General features: G+C 40.7%; 1 protein-coding gene across 3 annotated transcripts in view; it reads right to left on the reverse strand.

Moving 5' to 3' along the window:
• Nucleotides 1-15,382, reverse strand: part of PTK2 (protein tyrosine kinase 2) — a 292,969-nt gene that overhangs the window by 208,359 nt on the left and 69,228 nt on the right. For all 3 annotated transcript variants that reach the window (XM_054985813.1, XM_054985812.1, XM_054985814.1), the window contains one exon: nt 13,422-13,448. The gene's annotated coding sequence lies outside the window, so the exon portion shown is untranslated. The remainder of the gene's footprint in view (nt 1-13,421; nt 13,449-15,382) is intronic.

The following is a 15,382-nucleotide window of genomic DNA, read 5'->3' on the forward strand; positions in this document are numbered from 1 at the left end:
GCTGGTTCAGAATGCAGCTGCACGAGTGGTTGCCAGAACTCCAGTCATGGCACATATAACACCCATCATCAACTGCACTGGTTACCAGTTGAATACCGGGTCCGGTTCAAGGTTTTAGTGTTGACCTATAAAGCCCTATGCGAACTGGGTCCAGCATACCATCGGGACCACCTCTCCCCATATGTTCCCCGGAGGTCACTTCGATCAGCTAATAAGCAGTTGCTGATGGTCCCTGGCCCCAGGGAGGTCCACCTGGCCTCTACCAGAGCCAGGGCCTTTTCAGTCCTGGCTCCAACCTGGTGGAACTCTCTGTCTGAGGCGACTAGGGCCTGGCTGGATTTGTTATCTTTCCGCCGGGCCTGCAAGACAGAGATGTTCCATGAGGCATTTGGTGGGGGCTAGGCTGTCCTCTTGCCAGCCATACCACTGAAGACCGTCCACCACCCATGCAGGAGCTCATAAAGTGTGACACGTACTTATATCCGCTATCTGAGAAATTTTATTGCACATGGATAATGTATTTAAATGTTTATTTATAATGTTTTTATTGTTTTAAACTGTATGTTATAAATTGTATGTTGTTACACCGCCCTGAGCCCGTCCGACGGGGAGGGCGGTCTAGAAATGTAATCAATCAATCAATCAATCAATCAATCAATCAATTAATAAAGAAAGACTTATAAAGAAGTCCGCACAAACTAAAAAAAAAGAAAAGTAAAATGTATATTTGATTAAAATGGTAAACACCATTCCTCCAAAACAAAATTAAATTGAATACTAACAGAAAAAGAAGTTAAAATGGTAGTAAAATGTGTTTGCAGCCGTGACTGGTTGGTTGGGACAAAGTCGGCTGAAGCTGAACCTGACAACGATGGACGTCCTGTACTTGAGCCAGGGGGGTCTAGGTTCGGGACACCGGCTCCAAGCCCTCGATGGGGCACAGCTTGTGCCAGTTCCGAGGGATAAGAGCATGGGGATGATCCTGGATGCCTCCCTAAAAATGGAAGCACAGGTCGCAGCAGTTGTTAGGTCCTCTTTTTTCCATCTGCGGCAGACCAAGCAACTTGTCCCTTACCTGTCAACCTGTGACAACAACAGTGATCTAGGCAACAGTCATCTCGAGGTTGGACTACTGTAACTCATTCTACACAGGACTGCCCTTGAACCTGACCCGGAGATTACAGCTGGTGCAAAATGCAGCGGCGCGTGTTATTATGAGAACGCCAAGTAGAACGCATATAACACCAATACTATGCGAGCTGCATTGGTTGCCAGAGGAATACCGGATCAGATTCAAGGTTCTGGTATTGACCTATAAGGCCCTATACAGACTGGGGCCAGCGTATCTGAGGAACCGTCTCTCCCCATGTATTCCCCGGAGGACTCTCCAATCAGGAGAAAAACAGCTATTAGTGGTCCCTTGTCCCAAGGAGGCCGCCTGGCCATGACGAGATCCAGGGCTTTCTTGGTCCTGGCTCCTACCTGGTGGAATGCTCTGTCTACTAAGACCAGGGCCCAGTGGGATTTATTGTCTTTCCACCAGGCCTGCAAGACAGAGTTGTTCTGCCAGGTTCATGGCTAAGGTTGGGCCTCTGCCGGGGGAAGAAAATTTTAAAAAACCCTGTGAAAAAATTGTCCACCACAGTACGCATGCAAAATATTACAAGTCTTCCTGATGTTGCTGCCATACAATACAAAATGTTTTACATTGTTTAAATTGTTTTAAAATGTTTTAAAATGTTTTAAATTGTTTTTAAATGTTGTTAGCTGCCCTGAGCCCGCTTGCGGGGAGGGCGGGATTGAAATATGAAATATAAATATGGGCGGGATATAAATATGAAATATGGTGGGATATAAATATGAAATATGAAATATAAATATGAAATAATAAATAGTATAACTAAATCAGAAAATAAAGCAAGCCTCTGAGCAAAGATTCAACAAATGAACTTCAAGTAATTCAAAGATAATCATATATTTAATAGCAAAGTATACTCTACCGGTGCAGGTCTGAGAGTGGGTGGGAACACAGGGCTATTGTAAAGATTTTTGTACAAAAGGTTTATAGAAAAATCCTCAAGTATAAAGAAAAACCCTTGAAGAAAAAAAGAAATAAAAGAGCAACCAAAATAACGTTAGCTCCCATTTTAGGCTGCCTACGGCAACAACTCACTTCGACTTGTAAGCAGAATTTCTGAAACAGATGGCCTTACCCAAAGCATCAAACACCTTTCACTTACTACTGAGGCAAGGGCCCCACACACTTAAGTAAATTCCATAGGAAACGCTAAGAAAGGCTGGGACCTCAGCAATGCTGTCTGTCTTTGCAAAATGGCAGCCGAGATCCCCAAAAGCTACTTTCCAACATTTCAGTTGTCATCTGAGGTTGCTTATGCAATCACAGTCAAAGGGCCTTCTCAGTGATGTTGCTGGAGTTGCACGGAACTTACAGGACTCAGCAAGGCCAACGGGAGGAAGCGGTGAGAAGTGGGCGGAGAGAAGAAAAAGCAGAAGCTGGAAAAAGGGGATGGGTAAGAAGAAACACAGCAAGCATTTGAGGGGCGGGGGAGCTTCTGAAGCAGCCAGGAATAAAGAGTCTCTCTACATGAGACATTTTACAGGAGGATGCTCAAGTGTAGGGAGACGCAAGGTTAGCCGGGAACCGTAGTTTTAAAAGACAGAGCTGAAGGCTCTGTCAATTTTACCTCTTTACACAGAGCTAGCGGAGATCATTCCTTAGAGGGTTTGTTAATTTCATCTTTGCCTTCCTGATGGCTCTGTCAACTTCACCCCTCTCTACAGGAGGATTGTTTAAAAAGCAGATGGAGATTGCTCCTCAAGGGGTTTGTTAACTTCATCTTTGCCTCCCTGAAGGATCTGTCAATTTCCAAAGGGGAGGTGAAGACGAAATTAACAAACCTTCTGAGAAGTGATCCCTGCTGGCTCTGTGTGGAGAGGTCAAAATTACAGAGTCTTTGGCTCTGTCTTTTAAAACTATACTTCCTGGCTAACATTGTGTCTCCCTACACTAGAACATACTCGTGTAAGATGTCTCGTGTAGAGAGACTCAAAGAAGCGGGGGATAATGGTGAAGAGGAGAAGCTGAACTAACATGTGGGAAAAGCCCTGCAAACAGAAGATAATACACCTTCCCATAAGTCTTTGAGACTAATTTGTAAATATACATTTCCCAAAGATATGCCACAGAAGAAAACTAGACTTCTGTGGCACAACAATAATTTACGTACCTCAAAGATTAAATAAGACAATTTAATTAATGGTTATTTCCATGTTGCCACAGGTGTACTCAGAATAGGATACCTTTGTAATGCGATATCATTAGATACAGCAGTGAGTGCTGAATGTAGTAGTAATTGTAGAAGTTAAATAGAATCAGCTCGTTTGGGGGTCAGCTATTGTAGTGATTTATTTGTTTTACGTTTATTTTAAAAATAGAAGTTTTTGTAAAATATTCAAGGTGATTTACAAAATTTAACCCATGGGTTTTTTTTGGTTTTTTTTACACACGTCTCTCTCTTGTGGTATATATCAATTGTTATATCTAGTGAACATCCTTGAAAATATATATATACATGCATATAATTATAACATTTATTGCATGTGTTAACCTGATGATAATTTTATTTTCAGATTCAGTTCCATTAGTACTTAAACTTCTTTTTTCTTGTTAATATTTATTTCAAGTGTTTCTTGGAAGCCAAGTTGAACATGTTTTCAAATTTCAAAACATTGCTAGCAAACTTGAATTACTTCTGTGTACTGACAAAGATTGTAGATAGCTGTGTTGGTCCACAGAAAAATGTAAAGAACATAAGTTGCATTCTTCATACATATGAAAAAGTGAGCTCTGACTTACAAAAGCTTATGCTTAAACAAAATGTGTTAGTCTCTAAGGCGTTACTTGACTCCTGTGTAATTGTGCTAGAACAGAGTAAAATGGCTACCCCTTTAGAACTGATATCATAGAAGAATTTGAGCATATTCCCCCTTAGCCAAGAACTGCCTGCTCTCTCTCTCCATGCCACTTTTCAAGCATAGCCAGATCACTGAGTCCATCACCGTGCTAGGCAAGCAGGTTTAAGACAAAGTGTGATATACTAGATGCCTCAATTTTATACGGGAGAGGAAGCAGCCGTTCACAAAACAAGTATGCAATGCACATGCTCACTCGCCCCTCTTTTACACTGAAAGCTTCTTTTACACCAAAAGTGAACCATATTTTATTTCATAATTATTGTACTATATTGTTTTAAAAACTCAACCAATATTGAACAACATCTGACTGGTCAACAAGATATTTTTATTAATCAAATGCCAATTCTAGTTTTCAAATTAACTCTTATTGTTAAAGTACAATTATGGCATCCATATAAAAGGACGCTAGAGAACACAAAACCTGCTTTCACAGGGCGTGTCCCTTATGAAGATGTCCAAGTGAGTGCCTGTTAATTCTACTGATGCTGTAAAAATTTGCTAGCTGTCATCACTTCAAGCATATGTTATTAGTACACCACATGTGAGGTAAGAAAAAAAACACAGTAAAGCAGTGAAGTAGAGAAATGGAAAAGAACACCTCATTAATGTAATCCCATCTTTTTCACTGAGGGCAAGGGCATGGCAGGCTATAGGCAAGAGGGCAAAGATAATGTTTGTATCTAATTGTCTATAAAACTAATACAGCTTGGTGCAAAAGTACCTTTCAAAATATTGATTAGGGTGTATTTATTAATGAAGAAAGGAAGTACCATCAAAGATTCTCTGTTCTAATCCTTCAATTTTAGGCAAAAAATACATTCAAGATCTATTTAATAATATTTCGAAATTGTGTGATTTCACACAAATATTAACTTCACTTAATATGAAAACTTCTTGCTATTAAGAGCCAGTTTGGGGTTGTGGTTAAGAGTGCTGGGACTCTAATTTGGAGAACCAGGTTTGATTCCCCACTCCTCCACTTGAAACCAGCTGGGTGACCCTGGGTCAGTCACAGCTCTCTAGAGCTCTCTCAGCCCCACCCACCTCACAGGGTGATTGTTGTGGTGATAATAATGACATATTTTGTAAACTGTTCTGAGTGTGTTAAGTTGTCCTAAAAGGTGGTATATAAATTGGTGGTGGTGGTGGTTAAAATGAGGGAGGTTAAGTTAAATCAAAAAGTCCTGTAAATAAAATATAGTGGGATTCACAGATCTCTTGAAGGCATGCTAATGTACTGTATTCTTTTAAACCACAAGGGCTATGGGGTACTTCTGTCATAGTAATTTACTTTATTTGACACTACACAATTGGTCTAAGGCAATATTTACTTTTTTGTTGTCAACCTGCAGCCAACTAATGGCTACTCCATAGGGTTTTCAAGGCAAAAGATGCTCAGAGCTGGTTTACCATTGCCTGCTCCAGCACAGCAACTCTAGACTTCCTTGGTGACCTCCCATTCAAGTACTAACCAGGGCTGACGCTGCTTAGCTTCCAAGATCTACATGCTTGGACTAGCATAGGCTATCCAGATCAGGGAATATTTATTTAGCAGCTAGAACCTGGAAAACCACTGCCAGTCTGAGCAGGTAATACTGAACTTGAAGGACCAATGGTCTGCTTCAGTGTAAGTCAGTTTCTCGTGTCCATACATAAAGTACAGTTAATGGGGTGCCCAGGACCATGGCTTATCCTGGTGTCACATTGTGCCAGGGTAGAACATGTACACACATCTGCAAAGAATGCAAAAATCCAGTCCTAACTCACACCTATATTTAAACCTTAAACACTCAAATCTCTTTCCTGTTAACTTGTACATTTTTTCTTTGAAGAAAATAGATTGTAAAAACTTAGAAACGTAAGCATGTAGGAACTGTCCTCCTAAGTCTTAAAGCTTTCTCTTCATACCATGGAAAATTAAGGGGAAAAAACACCTGAAACACTGTTATGGTTTATTTAAAAAGAAGCTGATAGAAGTAACATAAGAAACTACCCTGCTGGGTTAGACCAGTAGTCCCTCTAGTCTAGCATCCTATTTTACAGAATTGAACAAGAGAGATCATCGGGCATAGAGGGCACCCCCATTCCAAAACAGAATTCACAAATGTACTTGCTCTCGTTGTAAAGGTTTTCTCTTTAGTCATTATGGCTAGCAGCCATTGATGAACCACCTATCCTACAAGAATCTAATTCCTTTTTAAAGTCATCTTTGTTAGAGGTCATCAATATGTTCACTGGCAACGAAGTCCACAATTTAACTAAACATTAAATGCAATGCCCTGATCTGGACAGCCCAGGCAAGCCCGACCTCATCAGATCTCAGAAACTCAGCAGGGTCGGCCTTGGTTAATAATTGGATGGAAGACCTCCAAAGAAGACCAGAGTTGCAGAGGCAGGCAATGACAAACTACCTCTGTTAGTCTCTTGCCTTGAAAACCCCAGCATGGGTTGCCATAAGTCAGCTATGACTTGATGGCACTTTCCACCATTGAATGCAGCATTTTCTTTTTTCCATCCTGAATCGATTGCCTATCCACTTCACTGGGTGAAGTGAATTCTAGGATTATAGGACAGTGGGGGAAAGTTCTTCTTATCCACTTTCTCCAGCCCATATTTAATTTTAAAAACTTCTGTCCTGTCTCCCCCTTAGGCATCTTTTTTTTTTAAACTGAAATGCTTCATAGACCTTTCCTCATTGCAAAGGCACTCCAGCCCTTAATTATTTTGGTTGTCCCCTTTTCCATTTCAGCAATATCTGTTTGGAGATGTGGATGCAACAGATCCATACTCTGCATGGTACACCAGTGCAATGATCCTGCCCTGAGTTCCTCAGCTGTGTGTTTAGTTTTTGCCTACCTTCTTTGGACTCCTGAGATACCTCCTTGGTAGTTTTTCTTCCTCCACTGCCTAAGGTATAACCTATCAAAACTACACTGCCCCATGTTAGCCTATAGATCAACTCTTGAAAGAGAGAGAAAAAGATAAGGAAAGGATTTAGTGACAAATCTACAAAAAGTGCAAGACTGTAGAAAACAGAAAAGAAAAAACACAGTTGCTATCTAAACACTTCTTCAAAACCTCTGAAAAACTTCCGGCCTTAGAAGATGCATCAGCAGCTCCCCTAGATGGCATCTGAGATTGGCAAAAGGTGACACGCTGCCCACTGAAAGACTGGCACACCGATCAAAACTTACTTCTTTGGCACCTATATTTCTAGGGCACCAGGAGATAGGAATTTTACTTCTTGGACCAAAAAGAAAATTGGGGATATGAATTCAAAACTTGCACCAATCCAATTTTACTCTAGAGTCCTAGGGTTTTTTGCTCACAGCCCTCAAAATGAATGAGTGTGCAAACAGCAGACACAGAGCAAAGAGGAAGGAATGGATGGGGAAATGCTTCATGGGTCCCCCACTGGGTCAACAAGGTTCTGTGAGGGTGGTGAAGATGTTACATCTCTCCTCCCTCCCATCTGTGATGTGAGCAGGCTGTGTCCATCCCCATGAAATGGCATTTTGAGGCTCTGGAGCAAACCCAAAACTGGGCAGGCCTCTTCTGTCATAAACCAGCAGCAACCAGAACTGTACACAGTCTTCCATACAAGGACAAGCCATAGATCGATATAAGGGCATTACAATATTGGTTGTCTTATATTCCGTTCCTATTTCCTAATAATAAATATGGAGTTTGCCTTTTTAACACTGCCTCACATTGAGGCAACCTTACAATCTCTTTTTCTATCTGACAGTTTAGATTTAAAATTAGGCTTATGTACTTCATTTGCCACAGTCTCACCCATGCACCCAATTCGGAGGTCTTCACTTTCGTTTCCACCATCCTAAATAATAACCTGGTCATAACACTGCTTTCTTACAATTCCAGACCTCTAGGAACAAATTAAGCAGCACCCATCCCAGTACCAGTCCTTATAGCAGCCCACTGCTTACTGCTCTTTACTGCAGGAACTGTTCATTTATTCCTACTCTTTGCTTCCTGTTTAACCAGTTTTTAATGTCATTCTCTTAGTCTGCTACATTTACTCAGAAATCTTTGGTGAGGGACTTCATTAAAAACCTCTTGGGAGTCCAAGGATATAACTAGAAAATATTGGTGAGTCAGGACTCCCCCCTTTGCAGAAGCCTTGCTTGACTGTCCCTCAACAGGCTTAGTTCCTCTACCTGCTGGTAAATAAAGATAACAACCTTACCTTTATCTTCTTTTGCTTTTACTGGAATGGGCTAACTGGCCTGTAATTTCCCAGACCTGTTCTGACTCCTCTTTATCTATCAGTGTAAATTCGCTAATTTCCAGTCCTCCAATATAGAGGTAAATTATAGCAAGGTTATACATACTGGTTAGGGGATCAACAATTTCACGTTTGAATTCTTTAAGAATTCTCTGGTGTATGGCATCTAGAGCAAGAGACTCACAGTATTTAATTTGCACAGTAGTCCTCTAATTTACCTTTTGTTCCCTCAATATGAATCAATTCTTCAGATGCTCTTCCCAAAAAAATTCCCCTTGGGGAAGAGTTGTCCCAAACCAGAAGTTCACCACTTTCCCCCAGAAATTAAAAGTTGGTCTGCACCCTTTTCAATATTATCCCACCTGCAGCTTGGTTTCACTTCAGTTCAAGTGAAATCAAGTAAAATCTTTCATGGGATTAATTTTAATTTAACCAATTCTACCTCAACAAATATGAATTCAACTCATGTATAGAAATGAAGTTAGATGTCCAATTAAAAAAACATAAATCAATCTTTCTCCTGTTTTGTATGCCACACAGTGACAAACATAGTGAGAAGACTTTACACAGGGTTAAAGACACTGGAGTACTACTTACAATCCAGCTTTAAGATAATAAAACTTTTAACAAATTGCCCTCAAGAGCCTCCAGTGATTTTGACTCTCAAATCCTCAAGTCTCATATTCTTGGCCTCAATTAAAAATGAAGAGCAAAGTAAGTGGCAAAGACTTCAAAGCCATGATGGAGATTAGAGAAATGTAGGATAACTCCCTTATGCGATGGTTTAACAAACTACCTAATCAAGTAATGCATTCAACAGCACATGCTCAATCATCCTTACAAAAAGGTTTAACTATGAAATTAAAGAGGAAAGGAAATGTTCTGGATGACCTTTATCTGCCGGCGACTACAAGCAACAACAGCATCTATATTTAATCCGGTTGTCAACAGTACACTATGACCAAAAAGCAGGGGAAGCAACCCCATTGCTGCATTGCTTGCCTCGTGGAGCAGAAGTGTATTATGATGGAAATTGTCTCGCACATAAAGAAAGACATGCTGCAGACACCCAAAACACATTCTACGGCTGCTACTGCCTGGTCTTCAATAGTTTTTTTTAAATGAAAAAAATCTTTAGTCTTATTTATGATATTTATGTGCTTGTCTTTTTCTTATCTTTAAAACAGGAACTTTCAATAAAATTCAAGTTTTTTTAAAAAAATCTTCTGTTTGCATCCATGCTTATAATACTTGCTGAATACTGAAACTTTATAGATGGTTGTTAAGACAGGAAAAGGAACAAAAATAATGCATGTTATATAAAAATCATGTCTTGCTAACCACAGTATGTTGGCAAAGTGATAGCTGTGGTAGTTAGTCGTAGCAAAACAAAAGTCCAGTAGCACCTTAAAGACTAACGACATTCATTTCAACATGTGCTTCCATGAGTCTCAGCCCACTTCTTCAGACAGATATGTGAAGGGAAAATCATAGTGGAAAAATTTATGGGGGAAGACAGCGTGAATTACACTATTAGTCTTTTAAGTGTAAATCTCAATGGAAGGGGAAAGGGAAAGAGTTGATGTAGAAAGGTTAGGTGTAATCACCAGAATTCGCAGTTACTCATACTGGATGGTGAGGGAAGTCAGATGTTTGAACAGATAAACAAACAGCTTAAACAGAAATTAACTGATACTGGTACAAAATTCTAGTCTGATAAAGCATATTAACAACAGCCAATTGAGATGTCTGAAAAATGGGTCCTGTATAGCTGTTAGAAACTGTAGTGACTGAGGAAATCTAAATCTCTGTTTAAGCCAGTATGGCATACAGCATTCTTGATGAATTCTAATTCAGCACTTCCATGTTGTATATTCCTTTTGAAAGGGTTTTTTTTTGGAGGGGGGTGTAGATCAGTGACTTTCAAGTCTCATATTTAACCAAGGTTCTCGGAGCTGCTGTTTTCCTTCTAGTTTTCTGAGACACAGCTACTGTGTCACTGCAAACTGTGGTTTTAGTTCCTGTCCACAAAAGGCCAGGAAATGGGACATGCACTGTGAAAACAGATCAGTCATCTCAGCTCAGTCTGCTTCTCTGGACAATCCAGTCTTTATGACTGTACTTTAACACACTTGATCTACAGAAGCAACCCGCAACTAATGCTTCAGATGTTTAAGAAAACCCTTGAGATGCAAGTTTCCAAAAAGAAGAAGAAGAATAGTTATACTCAACATTGTGTTGCATGGTTAAAACCAATGTTATTGGTCAGAACATTTTTTTGCTTAAGGCCTAGTTGGTTTTAGCTCATGCAAGAGCTAAACGGTTTAAACTTGCAGACTTATAGATCATAATGACTTTTGTAATGCTCCAAGAGATTTCAAGTGTCTCAACAGTGACTCTGCTGAGGCCTTGGAGACAGCCTATTAACACCAAGCCGTCTGGGGCCTTGGACAAAGTACCTTCCAACGCTCTTCCCACCCACAGATTCCCTGCACTCTACTATGCAAAGGTATGCAAAGAAGGTTTAGAGGGCTGGTCCCTTATTTCTCTTTCATCCATAATTCTCCCTAATGGTACTAGCATATAAAATGCACACGCTCTTCTGGAACAGTTCCAATAACATATATGGGGTTAGCACAGAGCGACGTAAGGGTTAAGTGGTCTGCCACAGCACTTATTCAGTCTTCTAGTTTTATACAGAATAAACTCCAGAAGCATCCCCAGAGAACTTCCCTTTGTGTGTGGTCTACAGCATGAAAGATAAGAACAAGAGCTGAAGGACCTTTTGAAAGAGGAACCACAAATTAAGCACTCTGAACCAGATCATCTGGGGAGGGGGGGTGCACTCATTTAGAGCATGTTATAAAATTCTTGTGTTTCCTAATACCAGAAGCTACTAATTTTTAACAGAGGCCAGCTAAAATTTATCTTATTTGCATGTCTGCACAAGGTTCTAGAAGGACCGTGATACCTATTCCCACCTCTTTAAAGAACAAAGGAAAACAAATTGGCATACCGATATTACCATTGTCTTTTTTCCTTCTCAAAGAGCAGCTGAACTGCTTACCTACAAAGAAATGCATCTACGGGGCCTAAATTTGCTTTGCAATGGGAAAGTACAGAAGTACTGAACTAGATCCAACTGAAGGCCCATCAGTCCAATATTCAGTTTTCTACAAGAGCCAACCAGCTGCCTCTGAGAAACCCACAAGCAGGGCTAAAGGTCATACCAAATCCTTCTTTCTATTGCTGCCCCCAGAAATTAGTATTCATGAGCAGACTGCAATGGAGACACCCACACATAAGCATCTGCCCGAGACAGAAATGACCTAGAGATTGTAAAACAGAGTCCTAGGCATAAAGTTTTAAAGGCCTGCCACTCTTGATTGGAAAAAAACAATGTTCTTTCAAGCCTCAGGCAAAGGAAACAAGACTTCTTTATTTTTTTATTCCATATACATTTTTTTAAGAGCTCTACGCGACCTGCAGACAGCAAACGCACTCAGAACAAACCAATTCCCTTTAAACATTTATGATTCCATTTTTCTCTGAGTGATGTATTCTCACTGGCAAACTCACTGAAAAGTCACAGGAAAAGCAGTATGAACAATGCAGCCGAAGCTAAAATTGGCATCCCTGCATTGAGGAGTGGTTACGGTTTCATTTCCTGAGAAATCTAGACTGATATAATGGATTCTGAGATATCCATTAGATAACATGGTGCATGTTTCAGTAATAATAACCAAGTGCTATGTATAAACACAGGGTGCCTGTTTGTAGAAGGCTACACACATACAATCCACCAGTTTTCCCAGGCAGGCTCCACAGTTTTCATTTCAGCTCCCTCAATCAAGATAGCATCCAGAAGTCTGGGAAGGCTCTCACACAGAATACACACCATGGAGGAAACATTAGACACAACAATAAAAAGTCCCAAGTCCAATGAACTAATGGTAACCTCGGAGAGCTATATAAGGACTCTGTTCCTTCCTCCAATATAATTTTCAACAGCTCTGAATGGCTTACGAGAGAGAACATGTACATTAAGTCTGCAAACACAAGTGTCTTAAATTGCACTCAAGGAAAAAAAAGATTAAGACACATAAAGAGCCATTATTACACTCCAGGAATTCATTTGTTCATACTAGAAAACTAATAGCAACAACAACAATGAGTACATTACAACCAAAAAAAACCCAAAACCACAAGTAGCGTCATAGACCAGAGAATGGACTCCTCATTAGGCAAAGAGGCTGAAGACTCAGAGAATGCGGCAGCTGGGCCACTAACCGTGTCGAAGGAAGTAGCTGAGACACCTTCTGGAGCAGCCCTTGATATGCAGGAGCCCCAAGACTGAATCAGCCACTCACCCTGAGATACAGCCCTGCCTTTTGATTTACAGTGCAATCCAATGCAGAGTTACACCAGCCTAAGCACATTGCTTTCGATGGGCTTAGACTGGAGTAACTCTGTATAAGACGGTGCTGTTAGACTTGGATCCCGAACGCTCCACCCTAGAGCCCACTACTGAACCAGAGGTCTCTCCTTAAACGGCCCCCTCAAGCATCTCCAAAATCTGAACACCTCAGCACCACTGCAGTCGGGCAGCTTCTTTAACTACTGGCAGCCTGTTCCTGGAGGGGAGAGGCCTCTTTCAAAGAGTACTTAAGGTCTCAGTTCACCTTCGGCCTTTGCTAGAACAACAACCACAATATACTATCAGCTCCAACCACAGTAACTTAACTCCTGGAACCCCAGCCTTGAGCAGGACAGAGAGTCATTAGAAGGCACCGGCTGTAATTCTATGTCTACAGTTAGGATTGTGTAGGCACAACCTGGATGGAGATCTCCTACCCCACTCTTGACCATGCATGATGCTCTGAGCTGTGTGCTTAAAAATAAAACCCAAGAATAAGAAAGCTCTCCTATTGTCCAGCTACAGAAATACCCTATTTACTTTCATCCCTATATTCAAGACAGAGCTGCAGTCCTATGCAGTTTTGTGGACACATGTTTGCAACCATGATGTCTGAGGGCCCAAATGAAGAAAGGGCACTATTTCCTTATAACGTTTAACATTACTTAAAGCCCACAAAATAGAAAAACAACACATGCAGGTATTTATTTATACAGTCATTTTTAATGAAATTTACTGTAAATTATTAAAACAAAATCTTACCTGTTGAGAAAGAAAGTCTGGAAATATCTGTAACAATGAAAAGAAAAATAAAGCATTAGTCCAGTGGCACTTTAAAGACTCCAAAAATGTATTCCGGTGTAAGATTTTGTCAATCAGACACAACAAAATATGCAGTGAAGTCTTAAGCAGAGTTACTCTAGTCTAAGCCCCCACTCTCCTGGTTTTCCGCAAACGATGCAAAACCAAATTATTCAAAAAGGCTTTTTACTCAGATAGGAGGGAAGTATTGTAGGGAGGGGGTCTCAGATGCTTCGCTAATGAGTTAGGGACCATAGACTTCACCACTATGTTGCCTTGCATATTATTTGTTGCTTTGAATATATACTCCTATATGCTACCTGTGCTTCATGTTATCTAATGTCAGTCCTAGAATCATGTTCTTTTTCAGCAATTCTTAATGTTCTTTTTCAGCAATTCTTCAACTCTGTATTGGATCTTTGCTAATGCTTTATCTGTGTAAAATCCTATGACATTGTTTATGGAAATGACACTGTTTGGAAATGTCTTTGATACTGATTGTATAAATCTCACGCTACGTAAGCCGCCTTGCGTCTCAGTGAGAAAGGCGGACTATAAGGCCCTGTGTACTGTTTAACTCTGGTGATAGGGGCGGAAGCTGTTCTCTGACTGGAATGTGAAAGTCTGCAAGGGAGGGGGCTACTCTGCTGTTATCTGTGTGTTTTCTTTTTAGCCTAGGAAGCCGTGCCTCAAGGCCTTGAAGTTTCCAACACATCATCTCTGCTTTGTCCTGCTGCTCCTCTCTTGAACTTAGCTAGCTGTTTCCTGAAGGGGGTGGGGTCTTTGGGGATTAGGCTGTGCTTAGAATCCTATATATGTCATGTGCTTGTGGAGAAACACCACTCCTGGCAAGGGATGCAGCAGTAGGGGTATGATTCTAGTAGCTTATCAATAAAGTGCTTTAACTCACGCAGTTCCTGGACTCGTGCAGTGAAGTCTTTTGAGAGTTACTTGGCAGATCCTTACAGACTGAGAGGGGAGAACCATCATGAGCACCAGTACTTTTTTTTTTAAAGAAAAAAACACTGGTATTATTGCTCTCTTTTTCTCTTAGAGTACAATCTTGTCTTCTGCTAAATGGTATACCGTCTGGTAGCTGAACAGCATATATTCTGTACATCAGAAATGGGACATAAAGCCACCCAACAATAATTCAAGTAACGGTAATACACAGCAGGCTGACTGAAGAGAGCAGTTCAGATATCATGCCAAGTTACAATTACAGCAGCTTAAATAATATGGCATGGCATCTGAACCGATAAACTGTGTTTACAACCACTGGATCCGATCCCGCTGTACTCATGAAATAGAAATTTCCCTTCTCCTTTTCCTGCTACATGTTGTGCTGTCTTAGAAACAGCACCCAGCAGCCAACAGACCCACAGCAATGGTGTGGGGCAGAATATGAGAATCTTGAGGTAGAGGAAAAATCAGAGGAAGTACTGCCTTCAGGCAAAAGGAAATGCAAATGTTGCTGCTGTGCGTGGAAGCGGAGCTGGGATCCAACCCAGTGTTCTGCTGCCAGAGGACTAAGTATTGGAGGACTACGCAGATGAAAAAAGAAAGCCGGCAACTAGCTTTAACAGGCCAATCCAGATATTACTTTAGCAACAGGCATTCCAGCTGCTAATTCCTCCTAAAAATGTAGCTTCTCTCTCAATCAGAGCACAGTTTGATCAGACAAAAAAGCTAGCAAAAGTTTGTATTAGCAAACACACACACACACAAATATTGTGTGTTTAGTTAGGCTTATCATCAACAGTCCTTTTTGTAAAAGCAAATAAAAATTTAATGAAACACACTAAAGAAAAATAATTACAAATACTGAAAGCTTCCCAGCTCAGCTTGCGGCCTATTTCAAACGCAGTTTCAAGCTTGCCTCTATGAAGATACAAATATTGCTGAAAACTGCAAGCAGTCTG

Source organism: Eublepharis macularius, chromosome 7 (genome assembly GCF_028583425.1).
Source record: "Eublepharis macularius isolate TG4126 chromosome 7, MPM_Emac_v1.0, whole genome shotgun sequence".
Taxonomy (NCBI): Eukaryota; Metazoa; Chordata; class Lepidosauria; order Squamata; family Eublepharidae; genus Eublepharis; species Eublepharis macularius.